Source organism: Lissotriton vulgaris, chromosome 2_1 (assembly GCF_964263255.1).
Source record: "Lissotriton vulgaris chromosome 2_1, aLisVul1.2, whole genome shotgun sequence".
NCBI lineage: Eukaryota > Metazoa > Chordata > Amphibia > Caudata > Salamandridae > Lissotriton > Lissotriton vulgaris.
Genome location: NC_141687.1, coordinates 708,304,608 through 708,331,871, shown reverse-complemented (window position 1 = coordinate 708,331,871; position 27,264 = coordinate 708,304,608). Strand labels below are relative to the sequence as shown.

At 41.5% G+C, this 27,264-nt stretch overlaps 1 long non-coding RNA gene across 1 annotated transcript in view; it reads right to left on the bottom strand.

Annotated features, from left to right (window-relative positions):
- Nucleotides 1-3,660: 3,660 nt before the first annotated feature.
- The window catches only part of LOC147731016 (uncharacterized), a 414,276-nt gene continuing 390,672 nt past the window's right edge, over nucleotides 3,661-27,264 (bottom strand). The window contains exon 4 of the long non-coding RNA XR_015308618.1: nucleotides 3,661-3,855. This is a non-coding gene — a long non-coding RNA (uncharacterized LOC147731016). The remainder of the gene's footprint in view (nucleotides 3,856-27,264) is intronic.

Sequence of the window (27,264 nt, the reverse complement as noted above, 5' to 3'; positions counted from 1 at the left end):
GCCCCTTGCGACCCTTGGCACTGACTGTGCAACAGCTCGCCTGAGAGGTGGCAAAATCTGTGCCAGATGCACAGGGATGCCTTGCATTATCAGTGTCAGGCTCCAACTGCCTTATTTTCTGCTCATTATGTATTACATTGATAGCGAATGATCGTTTATAATTCACTTTTAGTGTAATAAAAAGTCAAGCAGCAAGATCTGAAACAAATCCTTCAGTGGCATCTTAGGTAAGTAACATAAAAAGTAAAATAAAAAGCTTTTAAGTGTGTGCATGTGGGAGAAAGTGAGTTTGTGTACGAAAGCATGTGTATATATGAGAATGTATGTTTTATGTGAGATTGTGTGAGTGAAAGTAAGTGAGTGACAAAGTATAAGTGAGTCAAAGTAAGAGTGAATGCGAAAGAGATTGCAAATCAGAGAGCCATGGTAAGAGAGAGTAAAACAACTGAGTGGAAATGAATGAGCACAAGTGGGTGCAAATTTGTGAGCAAGAGTATATGGGAGTTTGTGAGAATAAGAATGAATAATGAGTGTAAATGAGCATGAGTGAGGATGTGCTGTTATGCTTGTACATCAGCTGCTGCCCTTGGCATGCTTTTTGGCTTACAGAGGCACCCATGCAAAATGCTGGCGCTGGCATACTGGAGGTAATACTTGCATATGAGATACCCACGACAAAATGCTGCCACAGGAGGTAAATCTTGGCATGGGACTCCCATGAAAAAAACGATGGCACTGGCATGACAAAATTCTGGCCCTAGCAATGGAGATGATTTTTGACAAACGGGGGGCAGCCATAGGCATTTTAAAAACAACTGTGTCCAGCTCATGGGGAACGTCAAGTTTCAGTAGTTTGGCACACCATGAAAGGAATTGAATTTTCAATGAATGTATTTTCAAAGTCCATGCCTCCTTAATAAATATATATGAAAATTATGTTTTAAAAAGCTCCAATAGAGCCTATTTCTTTACCTAGGGGGCATATTATCAAGAAAGCTCAATACATTATCGCCGCTTTTATCGGCAGGAAACTGCCGATAAAGCGGCGATAATGGGCTTGATAATATGCTCTATGGAATTCCAATTGAAGCCCATGTTAGATGTCTTCACATTTAACATGGGCTTCGATTGGAATTCCATAGAGCATATTATCAAGCCCATTATCGCTGCTTTATCGGCAGTTTCCTGCCGATAAAAGCGGAAATAATGTATTGTGCGTTCTTGATAATATGCCCCTATTTTCTCTGGGGAGAATCCCATCCCCCTTCTCACCCCTGCCGCAAACCTTCCTAGAAGATATCAGATTCACTTACTTCACTCACTTACTACAATCCAGGTAAATGTTCCATTGGCACATCATGGGTCAAAGGACCTATGATGTTGCTTTCTGTGATGTCATTAATGGCAAAGGGTGTATCCTATCTGCTACCCATAGTATTTTGGTGAATCGATGTCCATGCTTATAATCCAGATAGTTGTGATTGCAAATTGTGCATTTTCAAACAGAAAATGCACCCACTCTATCAAATACACTGGATGTACCCAAAGATAATAAATACATTGAAAATGCACATGATATTCAGTCTGGTATTTCGCGCAATGGAAACATCATATATAATGGAAAAAATATATCACGGATCTGCTTTTGGAGTGATACAACACATTTTAGGTAAGTGCTTCTGAGCTACCGATCAGTGACAAATGGGTTATTAAAGCACAGATAAATATAACACCAGGGTTGGTGGGCTTAGAGCGTTTGCTGACTGAACCTTGATACTAACGTAACATGCTCTGTTCAGAGGTTCATTTTAAAAATAGCAAGACAGCATTTTCAAAAGATATTTTTGATGTGACACAGTGGTCCAGCAAAATTTTTCATGATTATAAAATCTTTTGTACCTCAGTATATTATTCAACTTTGAAATGATGCACTTTTTTAGGGACTGCATACTGAGCACTACGTTAGAAGCAAGCAGCCTGATTTTGTTGGAATAGGTACACCATCAAAAATGTAGCGGATGTCCCATCGGCCATATTACAATCACATTCTAGTTTACGGCAATTGTAGTGCGGTGGACGGGACACATGACTTGACATACTACCTTGCCTGCCAAACTCTAAATAAGACGCAAAATGGAACACAGTCCAAATATTTAAAAATCAAATATTGAAACTCTTTCACTGCAATCCACAGTAAACATACAGCCTAAAATGCATATGAGGCATTAGCACCCTGTTAACCCGCCCGGTGTGCCGACATTTAATATTAGTCCTATGTGTGTTAAATGTATTCTGCAAATATTATTGTCTAATCCATCATGTGCATACATCCCCTGGACGTTTTGTTTGCAATACATGTAAAGAAGTGTTATAGGTTCGAATCGAAAACCCACCTTCTACTGCTGGCAATTCTACTTGAGGTTAAAGGTCGTCGACATGATTTAATGCAGATAGGCACTTATTGGTTATAATTAAACCAGCTGATATGAATATATTTGAGTAAGCAGTGTCAGTAGGAAGGTAGAGATGGAAATTATCCCCTTGCTGATATATTAACCGTGTACAATTTTATGTGGCACAGTCCATAAAAACAGCATGTCTAGGGTTTTCCAGGACAAGGCCTCTTTTCTTTTACTGACGTTCGGCTATCATCTCTTCAACTATCATCTTCCGCGTTCATCGCCAGTTTCACATGATTGAGTAAAATGACCTACCTGACCTCTGTTTCCAACCAATGAGCCGCTCAGCTGCAGCCCAGCGCGGCTGTTTATCTGCAGACAGGAAGCGTCCGTCAGCGCACTGTGAGCGCGGACACAGGGCGCGAACAGTCACGCGAGGTTCACCGATGACATTGTTTCCCAACAGTATGAAAGGAAAGGCAACGGATGTTTTCAGCTAGGGGCTGGAATACGTTGTCCTACAGCAGTTTCCAAAGATAATTCGACTCACACAATAAACACGCCAAGTTATTAATTTTCTCTCTCAACAACGCTTTGGGGCGTGGACGATTTAGTGGTTTTCGAAAGAAGCCACTCCTTTATCAGTGTGGGGAAGGAAATGTAACGATTTCAAAACGATGACATCCTACTTGCCCCATGCATTACGGAAACAGCCACCAAACAGCCTGTAAGACATGTTTACAATGGCAGGTAATGCTATTCAGCTTCCAGAGGCGCATCGTTATGTGGCCTCCAAGTGCTATTCTATCAGAATATAGTGTGCAAAAACACTGTGGGTGTAATATTGACTACCACTCACGATATTGTGGTAGTCGACACTCTGGCAATGATATTTTTTGCAGGATTATGTATTTGCACGCATTTTTCTGGCATACAACTCCAATATATGTAGTGCTACGCAGACAAGTTTGTTAATTATATCTATAAACCCAGTTTCTCCCAAAAGGCAACTTTCCTTGACAATCGCTCCCAACCGTCCATGCAGCTATGTATACCTCATTACTACCGCAGCTATCACACTAATTGCAAATGTTTCGCTGTAGCACACAGATTATGCAGGGTACATTCAAATGAAGTGAAACCTAAGGAAAAGGCTGCAGTTTCATTAATATTTTTCTACCCTGAACGAATATTACCGCCCAAAAAACGTAGGAAAGCAATGACATCTTGGCAAGGAAGGGTTATGAGATAGTGCAGCTTACTTTAACTGGAGAAGAGATGGAGCGCGGCTCTGCTGGCTGTTCCTCGTCTTCTGCCGGGGTTGGCATGGCGGGTGGTGTGCACTGTGCAGTACAGCGAACTGCCAACTGTCCTGAGGTCACCATGCACTGCTGGGAGCGGCCGCTTCTAGTCACCCCCAAATCACAGTACAGAGAAGCCTCCTCTGGTCCTCACGCTGCAGAAGATGCCAGAAACACAAAGTGCATTTGTTTCAAAATATGTGGGCAAACACAGGGATCACTTAACAAAGCCAAACTGGATTAAAGTTTCAAATGAAAAACGGGTTGTCTTATTTTTATCTACCAACTAGATCAGTTACTGTAAAGTAATAGCATGTAATGAACAGTCTGTTTCTTTGTTGTTGTTTCATTACCTCTGAGCTTGTATCTATTACATCAGCATTCTTTCTAAAAATGTTCATTGCACTGGAGGGGCGCAAGTGGGGGATTGGCCTTGATCCTGTATTTTTTTAGAAAAGGAATACTGCAAGCAGCAGCAACTATAGGTGGCTTGTCCGCCTTGTCCCTTCTGAAAGATGCCAGAAGGGAGAGAATGTGACTTCATTGCACACATCACTCCTATAAGACACAAGGGGAGGGTGGCCAGGACTCTTCGTCCCTGTTCCCAATCGTTTTGAGGCCCATTGTTCTTTTACAACATAATTTACATAGTCAAAAGTAGGTCTGCAGCTATAGTGCCAACCGCAGCAGGCGGCACCAAATACTGTTTTTCTTTTCCCCAGCGTACATGGTTTCTTACTTATGAACTGCTGCTTGGATCGGAAGTGGCCCCAAAAGATTTTGCAGCATGTCGTACATAAGCTTCTGTTTCTTGATTACCACACCTTGTCGGGGAGTGATATCTCTGGTGCACACCACAATTGAACCCACACTAGCAACTGCGGAGTGCGTAACCTCTACCTTTTTTTGCTTGTTTTGTACATAAGCTTCTAACAAGCCTGATCACTCCATAATGAGTGTGGTTAAGCTCACTTTGAAAACAAATAAAAAATCCTGGAAGTGCACTCACCTAATACCATGAGCGATAGGCAATGGTGTAACCTAAAATGATGGGACCCCTGCAGTATGTAAAGCGGACCCTCTGAGTCTCCCATATTCCACAAATAGTAATTGGCCTTGGGACGGAATGGGGTCCTCTTGAAGGGCTAGCAGGTCCCTTAAGAATTTGCGCTCCCCTGCACCACAGGGGCTTGCGTTATGCCACCGCCATTGGCTGGCAATCCCACTGGGTGTTGCATCGGGAACCAAGAGCATCCTATCTTCCTCCTTTTTTCAAAAGTGTAGCAGGTTCTCAGCAGATCATGGCAGGATGCTGCAACAAAGAGACCTAGTTGCTAAGGCGGCAAAAGGACACACACACACTGTATATGGTGTGGGTCGAAGACCAGATGCAGTCATCGCCCTTTTATTATATAGCATCTGGCCACACCAGGCCAAAGGATGTGCATAGTGCAGTTCTGGGTCAGCCTGCTACCACAGGGGAGGGGTCAGGAGACTTGTTGCATCCCTTCCATACTTGGCGTCAAACTTCACTGTTGCACTTGGCATGCAAAGTCTCTGAGCCGTTGGCTCAACAGTGGTTTGGGCCTAAGGTTGTCCGCTGGTGGCAGGTGAGATCCTTTGCTTCTTTAGGACCCGAGCTGCTCCAGGGGTCAGTCTCAGTTATCGTTCTGGCACTACCGTTCTGGAGTCTCGTCATTTGGATTGTTTCCCTCAGGGGTCTCCTGTCCTTGGGAGTTTTCCCACATGGCTTCTTCTTCCTCTGTCTCCGGGTGATGCTGGCTGGGGAGATCTAACTTTTGTAACCACGATAAGTTCTTGCCCTTGTGAGGAGTGAAGGCAGTGCCATCAGTGCGGGTCATTGTACACACCACTGGTTCAAAAGGTGTTCTGAACTTCAACCGTGGCTTACAGTCCTTTATCAGCACTTGGTCACCTAGTGAAAGCAACCAGGTCGTGACTCACCATTTCAGGCTTGAATGCACGTTGTTTTGCGTGCGCCTGCCCAGGGTGCCCGCAGGATCATAGGGGGACAGTGTCCATTCTGGATGGGCCAGGATGGTATACCATCTATGTCAGTTGAGCATCAAAGCCCAAGGGGGCCTTGTGTCCTCTGTACTCCCTTAAGAACCTGTGTGGACTGAGTTAGGGGTTGGTTCCTTCCACCACTGCAATCCTGAGTGCCTTGTTCAGTGTGCTTATGAAGCACTTGGCTTTGCCATTGGCCTGCGCCCATTGAGGCGTGATGCAACAGTGTCGTATTCCTGAGTTCTCAAGCAGTTCTTTAAAATCTGACCCTTGGAAAGGTGACCCATTGTCCATTTTTATTTTCTTGTGGCAGATCGAACAGTGCGAAGGCTCACTTCAGTACCGGGGCCATGTTAGCAAATGCTGTACTGTCTACCACATCGACAATGGGGTATTTCAAGTACTTTAAGTAGCTGTCAACTAGCACTACTGTTACTCTTTGATCTGGGAAGCTCCCGAAGTCAAGGCTTATTTTGGACTATGGTGCTGTGCAAGGCTCCTCTGTGATGATTGGTGCAGGCACTTATTGGGGGCTGGGGAGCTGGTATGAAGGGCAGCGTCAAACAATCTCGGCTACTGTGTCCTTAAGGCCTGAGAACAATACTTTCTCCTTCTTGTGATATTTCATCCGGACTGTCCCTCACTGGCCCCCATGAGCTAGTGTGTCACTTGGTCCTTCAAGCACTCGGGGATCACTAGACATGCACCTCTGTATATGAGACTCTCTGGCGTGGCACTAAGTTCATTGTGCACTCTCCACATCTTTATCAGTCATTCTTTCTCAGGGCCATGCCACCCATCGGCGTCATAGTATCACTCTCATCAGTACTGAATTATACTTGATAGCCTTTTTGAACTCCTGGAGGTTGAGCGCGTGCAAACATGTTTCTAGAGACACCATGCTTATACCCCTTTGCGTGGGCTCACTGCTTGGCTGTCCTTTGAGGTCCCTCCAGCCCATTACAGCTTTCTCAGCTTTATTTTCTTTGTTTGTCCTTTTGTATGTTTCACTCTTTATTACAAATTCCTTCATTTTTTTTTTCTCCCTCAAGTTCGGTGGTGATGGGAGTTAGTACTGGCTATAATATGCCCCATGCACACAGGGCTCACTTGTGGTGCTGATTCAGCCTTCACTACCCTGGTACCCAGGTTTCAGATACGCTGTTCCAGGCGGGCTGTGTGATGAGTAGCCAGCGAGGAGTGGAGCAACACAGGGATGCGCTGTCTGGCCTGTTTGTGCTGCGATCGCCTCATCTCGAAAAGACGGGCCGGTGAGTGCAGGACAGTGTTCACAACAGGCCTGGTGGTGCAGGACATAGATGAGGAGGCAGCCAGTCGGACGCTCAGCCCATGAGGCGCTGGTATACAGTATCCTTTTGGCCAGATACTGTTGCGGCGGCGTGTTCAATCAAAGGTGCGGCTGATAGTGCACACATGGGTCATCTTCGTCGCCAGTGTATCAGGTTCTCAGCAGAATGTGGCAGGACCCTGCGCGGGGAGGCCTAGTTGCTGCAGTGGTGAAAGGAAAGACACACACATTGCATATGGTGTGGGTCGAAGACTACATGTGGTCATTGCCTTTTTTGTTATAGAGCCTCTGGCCACGACTGGCCAGAGGATGTACATGGCGCAGTTCCGGGGCAGCCTGCTACTGCAGGGGAAAGGACAGGTGACTCATTACAACAAGCATTGTCATAGCTAATAGGTCTAGCCTTTGGGACCTTTTAAGTGTTTAGTTATCCAACACAATATCCTTGGTGCAACATCATCAACTGTTGCATAGCTAAACACTTATAAGGTCCCAAAGGCAAGACCAATTGGCTATGCCAATGCTTGTTTTTATTTGAATTAAAACCCATGGACACAGAAGCACAGTAAGCACAACATTGTTCAAACGGTGTCTGCATGTAAGCCTCCATTTAAGTTCAGTTTAAATACTCCTTTGGCTGGATGATCTCACTGTGCCTTGGAGTATTGTTAATGTTTGAAAACTTTTTAATTACTCTAAGATTTATTTTTATTGTGAACTACTCACACCAGAGGCAGTTCTAAATGAATCAATGAATGAACAGGCACACACATATCCTTTGCCAATAATCTGTTCAATTGACCACATATTCTCATTACAATATACAGGCCCTACCAACAGCAACAAAGAATATCCTCCTCTATAGAGTACTTATACAGTAGTATGCCATCATAAATAGTTTACTTCATCATGCAATGCACACTGTGGTGAGCAAAGAGAAGCATCCATGCACCGTCCTTTAAAACGTAAAAACCCTTGGCTACAGAAGCATTTACATTTTAATTTTTCCTACAATAGCACCCTGGAGATCATGACATGCACATGTTTTCCTTAGCTGCTATTTGCATATAACGTGATGTTCATGACAAACAGACACTTGGAACTTTAGTGAAAACCAGCACACCAAAAGCACTACATAAACAACAATGAATAAAGAAATCCAATCTATATGACGTGAATGACATGTGAAATACAAATGCTCAAATCAGAAGGTATTATATATTTTAAATAACAAGAGCAACACATACATCCTTGTGTGCTGGGTAAGTATAGGAGTACAAGAAAGTATTCCCAAGGAACTCATTTAAACTGAACAATATATAGTCTGCATCTAAAGTTGTTGCTCTGATTTAATCATTGTCAGGATTATTTTGATTCATTAATGACCTTACATTGAGTCACAGTATTAATCAAATGCATTTGTATTCCTTAAAAAGCCCACAAAAAACTTTTCATTTGAGTATACCTAACTTCAGCCAAAGCAGGTAATTTTATTTTGCAATTGTGGTCTGTATCACAGACGTATTACTTAAACATGAATATGGAGATATTTACACAATAGGAAATATATATTTTCACATTTAAAGTGATATTGTGACCCCAAGTGTAGTGACCATAACCTATTATGGGCAATGGTGAAGTTGACTCACCGTGACTCACTGTGATTCGAATACATAAACCAAAGACAAAAGACAAAACTTCAAACGTAGAAGTAAGGATAGTTTCAACAGGAAACAGGTAAAGAACAAGCCCTCATCCAAAGGAAAAACAAACGCGCAGCCGCAAAAGTGAAAGTCGTAGCACACCTCCCCCACTTGCAAGTGTTTCACGGTGTGTGGAGAAATATGAGCATATTGGGAGGAGGAAGGTGAGGATCAAACAAAGGAAGCTAAGTTTACTGTTTTTGCAAGTGGAGGAGGTGTGATGTGTCTGCGGAAGAAGAGATAAGAAAGGCAGATGGCACCTGCGTGTGTGCACGTGAGCGTGCACGCAAGCTTCAGGCCAGGAAAAGCTTGTGGGTAGCACTTTGAAAAGCCCCTTACAAAAAGTTGAGCAAGCAGCGCATGTTCTGCGCTAGGCTCGACCTAAAAAGGATATTTGTGGTTTCAGTCTCTTCAGAACTGCCTCTGGTGGACATATCAGCTCAGTAGCATCCAAGAAAATGTAGATTTTGCTACTACCCCCTCTTCTTTTACTGCCCATCTTACATTATTCTAGCTATCGATCCATCTTCATGAGGTAATCCATCCCTTTGGCCACTGATAGTGTATATGGGTCACAGTGCCCCATCATCCCACCTTGACAAACCTGCCTGGCCTCCCTGCCAATGCCTATTCTTCTTTATCAAGTTACAAAACCAGTTGGCGTTTAGTCACCAAAAGGTGGGGAAATGCCGAGCAGCAGTCCAGAGGCACAGGTTTAGGACCCTCCCTCATCTGCACGTCTGGTTTCTAATCTGGGACTGGGACGAAAGTGAGATTTGGTGAAACGGGGAGCCTGGCAGGGGAGAAACCTTGATGAAGACCACAGGGAACCACACTGGAAGCTGCAGAGCTCATCATTTAAAATGGAAAACTGAATCGGACAGTGTAAACTAAAAAGGACTGTGTATCCCCCTGATTAACAACGAGGGAAAGCAAAGGTTATCTAAACAAATGTTTTACCAGAGATACTTTAAACACCACGACCAAATCAGAACAAAACATGGAGTGGTCAGTCTCCTGAGACACTAATCTCCTGATCAGTCATATAGCTGGGAAATCTGACTAGGGTAATTGTGTCAGTGATCTCACTAACAATTACAACGGGAGAACATACTAAGCCACTAAACCTTTGAAAAAATGCATCACATGTCACGAAAGTCATCCCTGTAGTGATGTATTCTTCCTACCTCAAATAAAAATGACTGACTTCAATGGTGTAAATAAAGGTGCCTTATTGGAGGCGACCTGGTTCAAGATAAAAATGTTTTCACCAAAAGCTAGAATAATTCAGTCTGTCTTGTCCCCGTATTGTGCTGGGTCTCAATCTCCAACAAAGACATTATCCAACTGGATTTTCAATGAGCTAATGGGTACTAACTCATCAACACATAGCAGGTACAGACCTGACTGCGAACGATGGACAGACATCGGAGGAATTAGAGCCCCCATTGATGATGAAAGGAGGGCTGTTCTCTAAATTGACACCTTAAAAAACAAGTGAGTGAGTGGCAGCGTGAAACAGATGCAGACTACAGAGCTAAATGCTTTATGTGACTCACACTATTCACCACTGATCTACAAGCCTTCGCTCACGATGGACGGACGACCACCTCCAACTCTCCGCACACTGTACAGCATTGAAGCTGACAAGAATCAGCCTTTTCTCAAAATAAAGGGCAGGTGGCTAAGAGTACCCAAGAAGAGCAGGAAATGCTCCCAATTGCAGACAGCATCAAACACTCAGCCACGTTATATTGAACTGCAAACCAGTGAACACACTACGCACCAAAATACTTTAAATCACGCGCCGCAAATTTGAGAGCTTCTGTGAAAATATACTGTATCTATATTTTATATAAATTTAAAAAAGTCAACATTTTTGCATAACAAATGTACATTTTCTAAATGATTTTAGCAAGGCGCTTGTAATATTGTAACTTTCAAAGTTGATATAGTTTATTTTAAGTAGTTGCAAACAACAGGGGCAGCCCCGAAAACCTGAACCAGGGGCAAATAATAATGAATCCTAACAAAGGTTCAGGATATCAATACATACAACAAATAAAATGACAAAGAACCAAATTTAACATCTGAAGAACATCAGTACAAAGAAAAAGGAGAAAAAGGAGAGGGTTGAGGCCCGTGTACAAATGGTTACAAATGTATAACAAATGTATCCAGTTCATTAAATCTTACGACATACAAAACAATGGCACTCAAAACAATACACTGGTAACAAAAAAGGAATAATAAACAATATAGTGCATAATCAGACAGGTGCCTGATGGAAGGAATTATACAAACAAGGGAAGTTCAGGACAAAACTGAAACAACACAAAGCAAAACAATGCGTCCATCTTCATTTTCGGCCACATATGTGCGTCAACGACTTTTCGACCATTGTAAAAATACACGGTCATCATCAGGAGAAGAAAATCATTAACTGCGCGTCCAACAAATTTGCATAAAATATCTATCCCTAAAGGGAATCTGACCCGATGTAATTCACAATTTATGGGAAATGCAGCAAGAGTATGAAAGCAGAATGGAATTAATTAAAAGTTGGTAAAAAGAATTGTAGCACGTGATCAACTAAGTGATTTAACGTCCGGAAATTCATTGTTCCTTTATGCAGCAAGGGCTGAAATCAGAAAAAAACATGGCTTTGGCAATTTGGAATACAGGACTGGATTAATATTAATGAATTAATGAACTAAATGCATTTGTTACACATTTGTAACCATTTGTACATGGCCCTCAACCCTCTATTTTTTCTCCTTATTTCTTCTCCTTTTTCTTTGTAGTGATGTTCTTTGTAATATTATTTGTTGTATGTATTGATATCCTGAACCTTTGGTAGGATTCATTATAGTTTATGCTAAGCTTAAATACGCGTATTATTTAATAAGAAATATATCACATCAATTTATTATTAAATGTCATACAGGAAGAGTATGAAAGGAAAACAATTAGAAAAAGACTCCTGGTCTTACGAGCAAAGCCTTGGATCAGAAAGCATTTGCTGTGTTTGCACAATGACTAATTTTAGACACTGGGATCCTTTCACAAAATGAACTCTGGAATCTCCCCTCCAGAGCATCAGCCAGGCATGCAATCCAGGACCTCCACTGGCTTCCAATCCGCCAAAGGGTCGATTTCAAGACCCTCTGCACTGCACATAAGCTGCTTAACGGTTCCGGCCCAAACATCTTAAGAAACCTGGTTACTCCTTACAAAGTCTCCAGGTCCCTCCGCTCGGAGAATGAGAATCTGGCCAACAACCCTAGGCATAGGAAGACACGTTCGGGTGGCCGCCGCTTCTCGATCAATGCCTCCACGAGATGGAACGCCCTCCCCCGTACCCTCCGACTGGAATCCAATCACCTACGGTTCAGGAAGAAATTGAAAACGATACTGTTTCCTAAATAAAAATTTCCCCCTTGTCTGCCCTCAGGTTCGCCTTCAAGATTTTAGCGGGGGGATGCCCTCGGGTCACCAGGCGCTGTACAAATCGCTAAAATAAATAAATAAATAAATAAATATGAACTTTAGAATTCTGTCCAGTTAACAATAATGATGCACGATTCTGTTTGTGAATCCTGGTAGCGCATGGTTGGTAGCCATGGGGGACAGCAGACATCCAGTCCTGTACTCCAAATTGCCAAATATATTTTTCTCTGATTTCAGCCCCTATTGTATAAAGGAACAATGAATTTCCAGCTTTAGGGTGGTGTGACTAGTGCCCTGCATAGGGCGCTAAGCTCGAGAGCATGTCCTTTGAATGACAGGCTGAGCCGAGAGACAAGCAGACTGCAGTGATCTTTGTGCCCCCGGATGTTTATCGCGGGATAATTACTAGAAATTAAAACTCTCATGCTTAATACTTTTACTGAAAGATGTGTGATTTGTCCAGTAACACTTCTGACTCATGATAAAGTCAGATGCACGGTTAATGTTCCTGCTGCAAAGCACATCATGTAAGATGCAGATCACAGGTTTATATTTTATGTAGGTAGCTCACCTCTTTACTGCCTTTGCCACAGATTCCTTTGCTGTTTGAAGTTCATAAGTTACAATCCTCCTAAAAATTAGCATGGAGCTATGAACTGGCTTCAAAGCGCTGTATGCAAATTACAAGGCACATGTTTAGAACCTTATTGTTTTTTTCTTCAATCAGTCGTTAATCTAGGGTTGCTATAAAGGCTTTCTTTTGGTAGTAATACAATTTTATTAGTAGGAGTCTCAATAACTGCGTTGTGTCTCAAATCATGGACTTATGAGGGGGGGATTTACCAACACTTTTTGGCTGGTTTCCATCACAAAAGTGACACAAACCTGGTGCAAAGTGTTGTTTTTTTTTTTTTTCTCCAGAACAAATCTTGAGAAGTAGCTCTAAAGTAACACAAAGTATCACTATGTGCTACTTTGTGTCATGGAGTTGTACCTCAGGTGCGACATGGATATTCCCTTGCACACAACCATGGATTTTAATGCTAATACTTATCTACTAACTTTGGTAAAATGGGATTTGACTAATATAATTACACCTCCTCGACAGGCGTAAAGTTGAGGAAAAATTGTTTATCAAACCTTTCAAACTTTGCATGTGAGCTGCACTGCACACGGGGACTGGTAAAGTGTTAAACTTTGTCAAAGCATAGTTTTTATTTGTTGGAACTGTAACACTAAAATATAAAACCTATGCTTGACATTACGTACACACCACTGCACTATTATTCTGGTGTGTGTGCATTGGTGCAAGGCAGCCTAGGGTATGCCAGCACTAGAAGACTGAGCAATAGCCCATATCCTTGTAGATATCATAATGTTGTGCTTTGTTCTTTTCACAAGACGCAGAGTAGTAACTTTGGCTACTGTGTTACATGAAAACTTAGTAAAGCTGCCCCTTCGTTTCTCCAGACCAAGCACTCTTAAGAAAAATCTCCTACCAGTATGGATGACATATGTGCTATGGGTGCCAACATATGTAAAAAAATATAGCTTTATTGTGCCAGGGTCAGCATTTTGTCATGGGTGCACCCATTTCAAAATTAACATACAATATAGCAATTCTAGAATTATGCCACTAATGCCATCCACATATTATGGGCAACCCATCTGTCAAAAAAATGGCTTCTAGTAGGTCAGGGCCAGCATCTTGTCATCGTTGCCCCCTCCCATATACCACAGCTCTCCTCTTTTCTTTTTTTTACCATTTATGTTTAATCTTGAGAAAAGAGGAAAAACAAACCAAGTGCAGTCATAGCCACATCGTATATCATGGACTTACATTAAGTCAATTATCAGTAAGACATGGATGTTCATGAACAGTGATACATATATTATGACATAATATGATCATATCATTTAACTTTCTACGAAGCCTCCTCAGGTCTGCAGTATACTGAAACTCAATCACAATATACCAATGTAGAGGGTGTGAAGCTGTTACCGTGGTCATTTCCATTAGTTTTGGTTAACCGAAGGGGAAGAGAAGCATGGATCCAGTGCTTATAAAGTTAGCCTTATCTTTTTTAATTTCTATTTCCTTTTTCTTTTGATTTCTCTTTCCGACTCTGAGTACTAGAGCCGGGAACATGGTGTGATGATGTCTCTTGGTTCTATGATGAATGTTCCGACATAGAACCAAGTCAGGGGAATGTTCCTTAGGGGAACCTTGTGTATGTTCTAGTTGCGGCAGTTATTCCTGTGATGCTGGATGAGGTTGTTTATTAAAGACCTCTTACTTGAACCCAATTATCCTGTGTATTCACTTTATTACACTGGCGACGATCGGTGGTGTCGTGAACAGAGGTTTGAAGCGGTCTACCACCTCAACAGCGAAGGAATTAAGAAGAATAACGCTCACAAAAAAATCAGCTTGGAGTATAGCTGAAACGCCGGAAAGCAGAAAGTAAAAAGCGGAGACTTACGATTGAAGTCTGAGAGCTGGATCGCTGAAGGAGAAGTGTTTCGAGGAGGTGCGGCGTTTCTGCAGATTGATCGGAGGTGTCTCAAGGTGGAACGCATAGAAGACGGTCTGCGTTCCACTGACGTGAGTTTGGAAAAACAAGCAGAACTCTCCACAGAAAAATATCCTTATGCTGGAAAGTGTGCCCAATTGCCGGAAGATTACAACCAAATGCGTGTGTGACGTAAACTGGCGGCCATCTTGAGTATGAAAAATGACATTTAAAATGCGTATATTTTCGTAAAGGAATGTCGGATTTAAAATAACGTTACATCTGGGCAATTTATAGCACGCAGCACGGATATTATTGCTGATAAAGTGAAGGAAAGAAGAAAGACTATCTGTGGAAAGCCTCGATAGTATTTTAAAGACACTGCTGTTTCGAGTCAAAAAAAGAAAAAGGAGAAGCTCCTTAAGAAGTAAAGAATATTGTGCTTCATGGACATCGAAAGAAGAGGATATCTTTAGTGAAGTATTTTAAAATTAAAAAGAGTGGAAATTTGTTGATTAAAAAAAAAAAGAATTTGTGATAAGGGTGACAAGTGCATAAAAGTTGACTTTGCTGCGTATATAAGTTTAGCACTACGTCCTAAATGAATAGTGATGTCACTCTTATTCATAATTTGAGTTGGTTTTTTTGAGAACACTCCGTGTGATGTGGTAAGTTTGTGGATAATATTATTTGAGATAAGATAAATACTATAATAACATCATACTGTAGTGAAGATAAGTAGAAAGAGTCTCTGAACATGCAAAATGTTACATCGCCACCGTTCTTTCTTTCTGATTCAGGTGATCCACTGATCAGGTGGAAGAAGTGGAAAAAAATGTTTGAAAATTATGCAAGGGTTTGTGGCACGAATCTAAGTGCGGAAAGGAAACATGCTCTCTTGATGCATTGCTTAGGTGGGTAAGGGCAGGAAGTGCTAGAAAACTTACCTACATTGAGTCAGGCTGAACAAAGGGGACTTAATGAGTACGAAATTTGTATAAAACAGTTAGATTTACATTTCCTGCCAAAAGTAAGCACCATAATGGAGAGATACTATTTTGGACTGAGAGAACAGGGAAAGGAAGAAACAGTTGAACAGTTTGTAACTGTCTTAAGAAAATTAGCATCTAGCTGTAAGTTTGGTGAGTTAACAGAGGAGAGGATTCAAGATCAATTTGTGCTGAGATGTACCAATGACAAAATAAGAGAAGAACTTTGGATGAAAGATGAACCACCTTTGGATGAAGTGATGATTATTGCTAAGCGTGTAGAACTCATGTTTAAGTGTGTGGGAGAGTTGAGCAAAGCTGGGAAGAATATGAGCAGTAATGAAAAGATAGAAGAAGTACAATTTCAAGAAGTGAAAAATCTAGAAGAAAAAAAGAAGAAAGATTCTTTAGATACCAAAGCTGGCGTTAGTGATAGTCAAATGTGTTGGAAAAGAAAAGTGGGAATACTTTTCAGGGCAATTGCTACAGATGTGGGAGATTGGGACATATGGCTAATGATAAAAATTTCTATTTTGAAAGTTGTCTGCAATGTGTGTGGAAAGAAGGGTCACTTAGGCAAGAATTGTCGACTAAGATTTAGAAGAGACACCAGAGTTGAAACTAAAGAAGTTACATTTGAAATTAATGATGACATCTTAGATCATCCATCTGATTGGGTTAGTGTAGGTGGAGTTAAGATTATGATGAAGTTTGATTCTTGCTCACAATTAACTTTTATTTCTAAAGAAGACTATTTAAAATATTTTAAAGGGAAATTTGAGTTGAAAAAATCTGATGTGAGACCAACTGGTTATGGAAAAGATCTAATAAAATGTTAGGTTTCTTCATAGAGAATATTGAATACAATGAGAGATATGTTGTGGGGAAAATTTATGTTGCGGAAAAAGGTGATAGCTTAATTAGCTGGTCACATCAAGCAAGTTTGGTGTGGTGCTCAATCCGAATGCTAATCCATCAATTCAAGTGCAGACTGTGGAAGATGACAGTGAGGAAGTGGTGAGAAGTTTTAAAGATTTGTTCAGTGAAAAACTAGGATGTTTAAGAGGTTACAAACACAAGATCAAGTTGAAAACTGGTGCGATCCCTGTTGCAGCAAAAGTTAGGTGTGTTCCAATTTGCATGCAAGATGCTGTAAAGAATGAAATTGATAGATTACTAAAAACTGGGGTGATTGAAGCAGTGGAAGCGACTGAATGGTTGGCCCCCATTGTCGTTGCGAGAAAACCCAATAATGAGATTCGTCTCTGTGTGGACCTTCGTGCTTTGAATAAGGAGGTAATTGTAGATAAATTTCTGAACATTGAAGAGTTGGTTGCAACATTGGACGGGGCGTGTTACTTTACAACATTAGATATGCCCTCGGCATATCATCAGGTTCAATTGTCAGTTGAATCACAAGAGTTAACAGCTTTCATAACTCCTTTTGGTTCATATAAATTTAAAGGAATGCCGTTTGGTTTAATTTCTGCAGCCTCTGTGTTTCAGCGTATTATGAATGACTTGTTTAAGGATGTAAATGGAGTGAAATGTTATCAGGACGATGTGCTAATTTGTGGGAGTACAAAGGAAGAACATGATTGTAGATTGAAGTGTGTTCTTAGGAAAATGTTAAATGTTGGACTAACTCTTAGACGGGACAAATGTAAGTTTGGAGTGACGGAACTGGATTATTTAGGTCATCATATTTCTGGTTTTGGTGTAAGGCCAAAAGAAGAATTGGTAAAACCTATTGAACAACTAAAGGAACCTTGTACAAAGGAGGAACTCTCGTCTTTTTTGGGCATGGCTGAATTTTACAATAAATTCATTAAGAACTTTGCAGACAAAACAGAGAAATTAAGAGGCATGATGTGTAAAAAATGTGAGTTTGTGTGGACTGATGAGTGCAATAAAGAATTTGTACAAATTAAAAAAAGAACTCAAATTTGCTCCGAATTTACAAACTTTTAGACCTGGTGAACCAACTTTCATTGTAACAGATGCGAGTTGTAAAGGGCTTGGTGCTTTGTTATTTCAGGTTAGGGATGGTGGTGAAAATCTCATTGCTTGTGCATCTAGGTGTTTGAAAGGTGCTGAACGTAATTACTCTGTAATAGAGAAAGAAGCCCTTGCCATTTTCTGGGCTATTAATAAGTTTAGGAAATTTGTTTGGGGTTGTCCATTTGTAGTGAGGTCAGACCACAAGCCTTTAAGAGAGATTTTGGAAAAGAAAGGTTTTGACGCTGTTTCTGCTAGAATTAGGAGATGGGTAATTGCCCTTCAGGAATTTGTTTTTAAATTTGAATATATTCCTGGCTGTACTAATGTTTCTGCAGATTGTTTGTTGCGTTTAGTGAATTCTGTGGAAGATATGGAAGATGAGGCGAGTGTCAGTGATAGAGATGAGGAGAGTGAGATTAGAGTTTGTGATGTCACTTTAGGTGCGATAAAAGAGGATGAGTGGAAGGAAGAATTGGGCAAGGATGGTGAATTGGTTGAAGTCATGAGTAATGTTTCTAAAAATACTTTTGGGAAATTAGCAAAACCTTGGTCGTTAATTTCTCATGAACTGGCAGTGCTGAATGGGATTCTAGCAAGAGGAACTAGATTAATTACTCCAGTGAGTTTGAGGAACAATATCATCAAAATGGCCCATGTTGGTCATTTGGGCATATCAAAAACAAAGGAACGTATTAGGCAAGACTTTTGGTGGCCTGGACTGTATTTGATGGTGGAGAGAGCTGTTCGTGACTGTGTGGCGTGTCAAGTGAGTGACAAGGTACTTAAACCGAGGTGTTCACCTATGGTTTGCAGAAAATTACCGTTCTGTCCTTGGGATGAAGTGGCTATAGATATTGTTGGTCCTTTACATGGTGAGCAAAGTACTCCTTATCTTTTGGTGTTGATGGATCTTTACTTTCGGTGGGTTGAAGTTAGTGCTGTGAGAGAGGTTACCTCTTGTTGTGTGATTTCATTTCTTGATTCCTTATTTAAGAGGGAAAGTTTTCCAAAGTCATTACTCTCGGACAATGGGCCTCAATTTTGTTCAGTTGAGTTTGAAAATTATTTGTCAACTTGTGGCATTGTTCACAAAAACATATCGTTGTATCATCCCGAATCAAATGGTTCGTTGGAGAGGTTAAACAAAACTTTAAAAGAGGGAATTCAGTTAGCTAGAGTGAATTCTTTGGATTGGAGGGTGGAATTGCAGAATAGAATTTCTGCATATCGCTTCACACCTCATTTCACGCCTGGGAGAACACCTTTTGAGTTGTTCAGGGGAAGATCTTCCAACACCAATTTATGTCCGGGTTTGATGATTCAAGGTAAAGGTTTAAAAAATAACAGTATTGGACAATGGAGAAACAAAGAATTGCTTTTACAGAGGAAAAGGAAAATGTACTATGATGAGAAGAAAAATGTGTTGGTTCACAATTTTAAAATTGGTGACATGGTAAAAATTAGAGTTCCAGTTGGTTGTAAGAGATGGTCTAAGTTTACAGTTGTAAAGAGGAGTGTAAAAATTTTCAAAAATGCTGTGAAGACAAATGACGGGCGCATTTGGAACCTAAATCGTGTTGCACATGTGCCTGTACAATTTTCAGGTGATGTTTTGTTACCATCTGTTTCTTCTGAAAATAGTGGGTCAAATTCTGATGAAAGAGTTAATGTCTTCTGAAGATCCTGCAGGTTTACTAAAGCCCCTGCTTATCTAAATGATTATGTGTAACAACCTTTCTACTACGGGAGTCTTATTTCAATGTTTTTTTTTATTGAAAAGGAGATGTGGGATATTTGTTAAGAAAAGTATTCTTCAACTTGGTGTCTTGTTTCCATTTTGTTATCATTGCCTTTTCATCTTATCATTTTTACAGTTTGAACTTGTTAAATGTAAAGGGGGAGGAGTTTGATGATGTCTCTTGGTTCTATGATGAATGTTCCGACATAGAACCAAGTCAGGGGAATGTTCCTTAGGGGAACCTTGAGTATGTTCTAGTTGCGGCAATTATTCCTGTGATGCTGGATGAGGTTGTTTATTAAAGACCTCTTACTTGAACCCAATTATCCTGTGTATTCCCTTTATTACACATGGTCCCGGGTTTTCATTTTGTTGCCCATTCTCCCTTCTCCCTTTCTTTTTTTTCTTTTTCTTCTCTTCTTTCAAAGGAAAAATAAAACTGCTAACGGGGTAGTTGGGTGGTGGGGTAGGCCTTCGGCTGCTTCTCTTGATAGCTGCCTTTTCAGCTGCAGCAATTCACAGAAGGGTGCTCCTTTCCAGGTGGAGGGAGGGAGTAGGGGGTGGGATAGGGCCCAGGGTCTCCGGCGGAGGCCATGTAGAGGGTGGGGGGGGGACAAAATTCTTCAAAAAAACAACACGAGAGGAAGAGGATGAGTTATTGGCCATTTCCATTAGTTTCCAAAGTGAAACAATAATCTATCATAAGCCTCATCAGCAGAACTATTCATTGCAGGTTCACCGTTTCCTTCATGCTGGAGAGCCAGATAATGCCTGAGTGGACCCCAGATATCATCTGGCCGTGCCTGTAGGACCAGCATTGATACGTGCTCTACAGCTGTCTCCCCACTACTCGCAGCATCTGTGGGAGTTGACCTCTTCATCCAGAATCTCATCATTTCCTGCTTTGTTAGTACGATCAGCACTGCAAGCAATCTCCTTAGTTATCTGGGGAAGTGTTTAACATATCACAGGAGCATTATTACATGAGTGCGCTCTACCTTTGTACTCACTATCTCACCAATAGAATAAGAAACATCCATTCAATATTCCTCAACCAGAGGCCATTCCCATCCCAGATAAAAAACAAGTTATTGGATCACTTATACAAAGTGTACAGTGGGAGGGTCTGTCAGGGTCCATTCTGTGTAAAAGACTACATGAGGAGTCCAGTTTATACGAACATTTAAAATGAAACAATTGCCCTCCCTTATGTCAAGAATGACCTCCAATGTGCTTGCATCAGCATTTTGCCATCAGTGCTCCATGCCAAGAATGCCCTCAACTATGCTAGCTCCAGCATTTTCAAATGAAGTCCTACATGGCAAGAATTAATCTTGTGTACCAGTGCGAATATTTTCTGAAGAGTGCCCATTATTCAAGGATTTGCCTCCATTATGACAGTGTTTTTCATGAGTACCTCTATACGCCAGGAATTACCTTCAGAATGCCAGGGCCAATTAAAAACTCACTAGCGTAAAACCACATTCTCGCTCAAGCTCATTTACATTCACTCTCTCACACTTATTCTCACTCACACTCACTCATTCATTTTCACTCACAGACACTCATTCTCATTCACACTTACTCTCACTCACTAATTCTCACTCGTTTTCACTTAGTCTCACTGATTTATATGCTGACTCATGCATACTTACTCATTTACAATTACTTGCACTCTCTCCTATTTTCAATCCCTAATTTCACTCTCTCTCTGATACACTAATTATAATTTATTCATTTAATCGCGCCTACTTTCAGTCGCATTCCCTCACTCGTTCATAATTTCTCACTATGACTCACTCTCATTCTTATTTATTCTCATGCATTCTTACTATGGCTAAGTCATTTTCACTCACAGATACACTACTTGTTTCTCACTCTCTCTCATTCTCACTTCTACTAATTTTCACTCACACTCACTAACATTCCCCACACTCATTCTTACTCATTCTCAGATACACACTCTCACTTGCAGTCCCTCTTACTCTTGCTTATTTTCACTCACTCTGGTTCACTTGGACTTACTGACAATCAATCTCACTCATTCTCACTCACTACTTGTCTCCAACACTCACTTCCACACACGTATATGCTCACACATATGCAGGCTCTCACATACACACCCTCTCACGTGTACATGCTTACTCTCACACAAACAAATTCTCTCCCTTATGGCTGCTCACAGCATACTTTCAACACATTTATTTACCTTATCTTGGCTGCCAGTGATGGCCTCACTCCTGGACCTGGTGACCCATTTATATCACAGTAATTGTTACTTATGTAAAGTAATTAACTGTTACTGCAATCACAATTGGAAGGTAAGAGGGAGGTAGTAGCCCAGAGCCCCTATGTTCTTGCCGCTAATTGTATTGCCTCCTCTGAGGCCACGGGTCGCAAAGCCAGTACATGGCTTCACAATGGGTAAGACAGGGGCCACAGCTTGGATGCCTGATGACCCCTAAATCAAGTCTTTGCTTTCACCTCTTTTATCCAATCTCCACTGCTCTCACTATCTAGTTTGAGCTTGAGAGACAGGCTAATACAAATGTATGGGTCCTCTTCCCCTGCTGGCAGCCTCCTCTACAGCCAGTTGATAGAGCTTGGGCAAGGGAAAAGCAGGGGACACATGCAAGGGTTGTGCTTGCTGTCTGTGACTCCTGGTGATCCACATTAATCATCTAACCTGGAAACTGTGCTGCAATATTCTCGTTAATCTTGTTAATTTCTTTACCTCGAATATGTTTGGCTGGATAATGATAAGACAGCGAGGTACCTAAAGTGAGCCTGTCAGCCTTTATTAGTGCCCCTCATGTCCTCCTCCTTCACAGTTTCCCCAACTACCTCTCTGTAGCCCCTCTCTCACATTTATTGTATAGCACTAATCATCCCAAAGCAGAGAGTCAGGACGGCTTACATCACAAATATATTATACAGAAACAATGAATCATACACGCGTGTAAATTAATGTAAATTTTTTCATGAATTAATAGAATAATTACAATAAGAGCACTTTACTGGGCACTATTAACCAGTTCCCTCTCTGCTATATCTATGAACTTTAAAACTCTTCCACTAAATTGTAAAGCTTCTCCCTGCAAGCAGGCTATTACTCCTTGGCGGCATGTTTGTATAGCTTGGTGATTAAAGCACTGCTTTAACAGAGTTCTGCGTTCAGCTGATAGGGCTGGGCAACTACAAAAAAATGACAAATATCTTCTCTCTTGCAGTTGCAGAGGCGGCTTGACGTTTCACAATTTCTTTTCCCAAGCTGGTGTGTCACTGCAAAATTGGAAATCACCAAGCAGGAGTCTCATAGGCTTCAGCTTAGCATAGACCATTCAGATCCCCTAGATAATTCTGAGGGTGTAACTTGTCATATGTTGCAATTACCATCCATGCCTGGGATCTATTCACCAACATCTCTCTATGCAACAGGGAAGACATTTTTTTACTGCACCCATTAATACTTCTGTTAAATGCAGCCTGTGAGAGAGGTAAGGTCCATAGTTGTTCAGCCTTAAACTTAGATAAAGCCACATTAAAATATTCATGGGCCTGCGTGTGTTCACGATCACGGATTGCCTCCCAAATAACTGTCATAAGTGTGGAATTATTATAATTTCTAAATTTGTGCTGGCAATGCCTGCTGAGGGAGATTGAACAAGCGACGATACGTTCATGTCACAAGCTTATCTATGTTGTTATCCGCCGTCCCTCTTAAAATCCCCATGCCATTTGTCAAAGATGGAACATATTTAGCCGACATAACTTGTAATAGTTGCTTGAGGGACAGCCCTTTTAAACTATTCTGGAGGGAAGCAAATGCTACAGTTAAAGAATTATTCCTTCTTTGTAGTGCAGCACGCTGGTTCTTAAATGAGCTTCTTGCATCTAGTATGACACCCAAATATTTATACTCTAGAACCAACTCCAGCGCTGAAACTTCTATGCTGAGTATAAGGTCAGCTGCCAAACCCCTGGACACCAACATGTTTTTTGTCTTTTTTGAGTTGACCTTTAACCCACGGAACGATGCTTACAAAGCAGTTTCGCTAATTAACCGCTGCAGCCCCACCTTTGTGTAGTTCAGCAGAACAATATTGTCAGCGTACAATAGGTGGGAGACCTTGAAACCAGCCCCCAACGGAGAGTGTGGGATAATGTTATTCAAACCTGAAGAAATAGCGGCCAGATACAAATTAAACAGAATGGGGGCCAAGACACAAGTTTGTTTTAATCTATTTGTTATTAATATTTTTTTTAAATGCTGTGCCTTGGCCCAACCTTACTCTTGTCCAAGTACAAGTTAAGTACAGCAATTGAATCACTCTTAAGAGTTTAGGTGGAATTCCTAGTTTCGATAACTTATCCCAGAGAATTCCTCTGCACCATATCAAATGCAGAACAAAAATCAATAAAACACAAATGGAGATTCAGTGAGCGGCGCCTCGCCAATTCAACTGTCAATAATAGCATTTGAATATTAATAATGGTACCCATGCCTTTAATAAACCCAATCTGATTTCTTGGCAACAGATTTTTAGAAGCCACCTAGGACGTTAAGTCAGCCAGCAGACATTTGGTGAAAAACTTTGCCTCACAGTCCATTAGGACTATCAGACGATAATTGGCGGAGTCCGTGGTTTGTCCAGCTTTATAAATCGGAGCCAGGATTGAGCCCCTCCAATTATGTGGAATTTCTTCGCACAGTGTTTTTCCCACGCTTCATCGAATATATTTGACGTTGATTGTTGACATATCCTACTGTCACCTTTGTAATTCACTGCACTAGCCCTTTTTACACCTATCACTTATGGAACACCTTGTGTACATGATGAATGATTTGTTGCTGTTCTATTATTTGTAAGAATATTGCATTTCTGAAACAATTACTGTGTTCGGGCCTACATTTTTCTGAAATGTATGTTCATCTCATATAAATATTGTTGGAGCATTTGTGCAACAGCAAGATTAATGTTTTTGATCTAATATTATTTCGAACCCAACATAATCCAGAAGCACGTCTTGCATTTGATGCTCACTCTACCGGCAGCCAGCGCTGTGCTTTCAGTGGTAGTTTCAAATGGTCTATCTTCCACAGGCAAATACTCATACTAGTCACTCGTCTGGTTCTCTGATGCAATATACAGGCATGAGCAATTTTTGGGAGAACTGAAAGAGTATATTACAGTAGTCTAGGTGTATCTCTGCTTTCAGAGAGATCGGCAATTAGACATGATTTCCTGAAAATAAAACTACCTGACAGTAGGTAGATCCAAGAAGCCAGACTTACAGTGGCTTTGCCAAAGTACTATAACAAACATTATCAACACTGGTGCGCCAGGCAGCTGCAGTCAGACAATGGGTAGACTGGGTTTGAAGAAGTTCAAGATAAGGGTGGGCGCTTTGGAATTTTGGTGGATACTGGGCCCACTTATTTAGAACTCTGGATTCAGGGTCAGTATTACTGTTGCTTTCCATTGATTTGCCCGAAAAATGTCATTATATTGAAAGGGCAGAAAATCCGGGAAAACGAGGGAATGCTAAATATTACAGGCGATTTAGCAATTCTGTTTAACAACTAACATTATGGCATCTAACCCAACTATGCGTGATCTAGGTTACTGTGTGGTGCAAGGCCATACGCATTCCCATAACAAGTTGTGCCAGAGCATGCTCAAGCCGAGCCTGAGGGCTGAGCCCAATAGAGGCTCATCACTGGAGCTCACTGTGCTCTCATTCACAGCTGAGGTGTCCAAGCAGTTTGGCCTGGAGCCTCCATTCTGAAACAGGCCAGGGACTGATTTCCACGTGGTTGGTCGCTGTAGACAATGGTACATTCCACAGAAAATTGGAATTCAATATGTTAGCAATTACTGGTGGTTAAACTAATGCCAGGCATTTCCATCCACCTTTTGTTTATACAGAAAATGATTGTAGACTGACTAAGAGCGACTAAGTAATGACAAGACAAGTACATACCTGGGGCTGTATCATGATGAGCTGCTCTGGCTCAGAGCAGGGCCACGCGCCTGTCTTTATGCATCTGCACTGTGTAAAGTGAATTCTTTCACCCGATATTTCTCTGAGATAAATAAAGCTTGCTCTTCAGAAGATGCAGCTCAGAAACAGTGAGCAAAGTTTGCCTCTTTCTGATTTTGAGCTGGGCTGTCTTAAATAATGCAGGAATTCAGAGAAATATCGGGCTATATGAATTTATTTTGCACCCTCGGATGGAAAAAAAAGGGACTCTACAATGTGCCAGAGCTGCCGATCATGAGAGGGCCCCCGTGGTTAACTGCGACTGGTCACATCCATGTTGACCTTGACGGCAGACCAGGAAGAATATTAGAAACAAGAGGGTGCTAATGCTCAAATGACTACTCGAATAGTGATGTAGTTGAATCCCTGGCTCATTTCTAACCCTGGGCATAGTTCGCGAAGTAGCGCTACGCAGAGCTTCGCGAAGTGCACTTCGCGAGCTATGCGTAGCTTTGGAAACTGTGTAGTGCACTGTGCAAGATGCTGTTTGCACTGATTTCACAGTGTCGGCTGCTTGTCCACACTGTGCAATCAGTGCAAACTGCATCTTATACAGTGCAAGCCATTGTTTTCTGCCGCTTGAGTAGATTTCTACTCGAGCGGCAGCTTTCTCAACACGGACTGGTAGTTTCCCATCGCGAGCGGTCGCGAGCATACACGATCACTCGCAATGAGAAACTTGACCTCCCCGCGTTCAGAAGCTCGCTCGTAGGTTTATTTTCCTCGCTCGTGATCGGCAACTTGATGATGCTGATCGTGAACGAGGAAAAAGTCTCGCCGGGGATGTCATTTTGCTTGCTCGCGGTCGCCAACTTGACGTTGAAGACTGCGAGCAAGCAAAAAAAGACTGCTGCACTACGCTACGCTACGCGTGTTTGCACTGTGCTACGTGCAATTCGCGTAGTGCAAAGTAGAGCAAACTTTGCAAATTACGTGAGCGTAGCGTAGTGCTTTGCCCAGGCTTACTCATTTCCCACGAGCCGGTATTACGACGGGCTCGGAACAAGGTCTTTCAAGTTTAGAGCTGTGACTCCTGTGTCACTTGGTCGATTTCTCTCATGAAGACGGGATTTGTCATGTGGAGGGAATCCAGCATCCACTAAACTGTGGGTGTGAATGCTAATGTAATCATATAATTTATTAAGTTAGTGAATTAGTTAAAAGGGTTGCTTCTTTAAGCCTCACTACATATTCAGACTCGATTATCGTGTGCATTTTATGCCAGCCTACTTTTGCTGACTGCCACAAAAGTAGTTGATTTTATAAGACTTTAGTATGGGAGTTTTCAATGACTTTCAGTGAAAATATCTGAATGAGGTGACAAGAAATCGAATATTATGTAGGACTAAATCTGTAACTACAATTCCAACATAAAATCCTTGACATGCCTCATCAGAGACATTTGAAAGGAGAGTTACCCTAGTACGAGGGGATGGGTCGGATCATGGACGTCAATTCACTGAAATGGCAGGGGGTAGCAGGTGACATCACACGCTCTTTGACCTCCACTTTCACTCACACACATACTTACACATACACACAAATTCCCACATATACACTCTCTCACACATTAACACACTCTCACCAGCAAGCATGCACACAACATACATTTAAAATGGAAGGGCATATTCCAGCTGATTGCACTAATTTTTTAACACTATTAGTTAATAATATATTACATTTTCTCACTATTAGTTAAATAAAAACATTGACAGAAAATAAAGAGAGTGCAGCCCCAGCTGCCCCTGTGTTCCTGACACTCAACTGCGTATTAATTACTGAAATTCA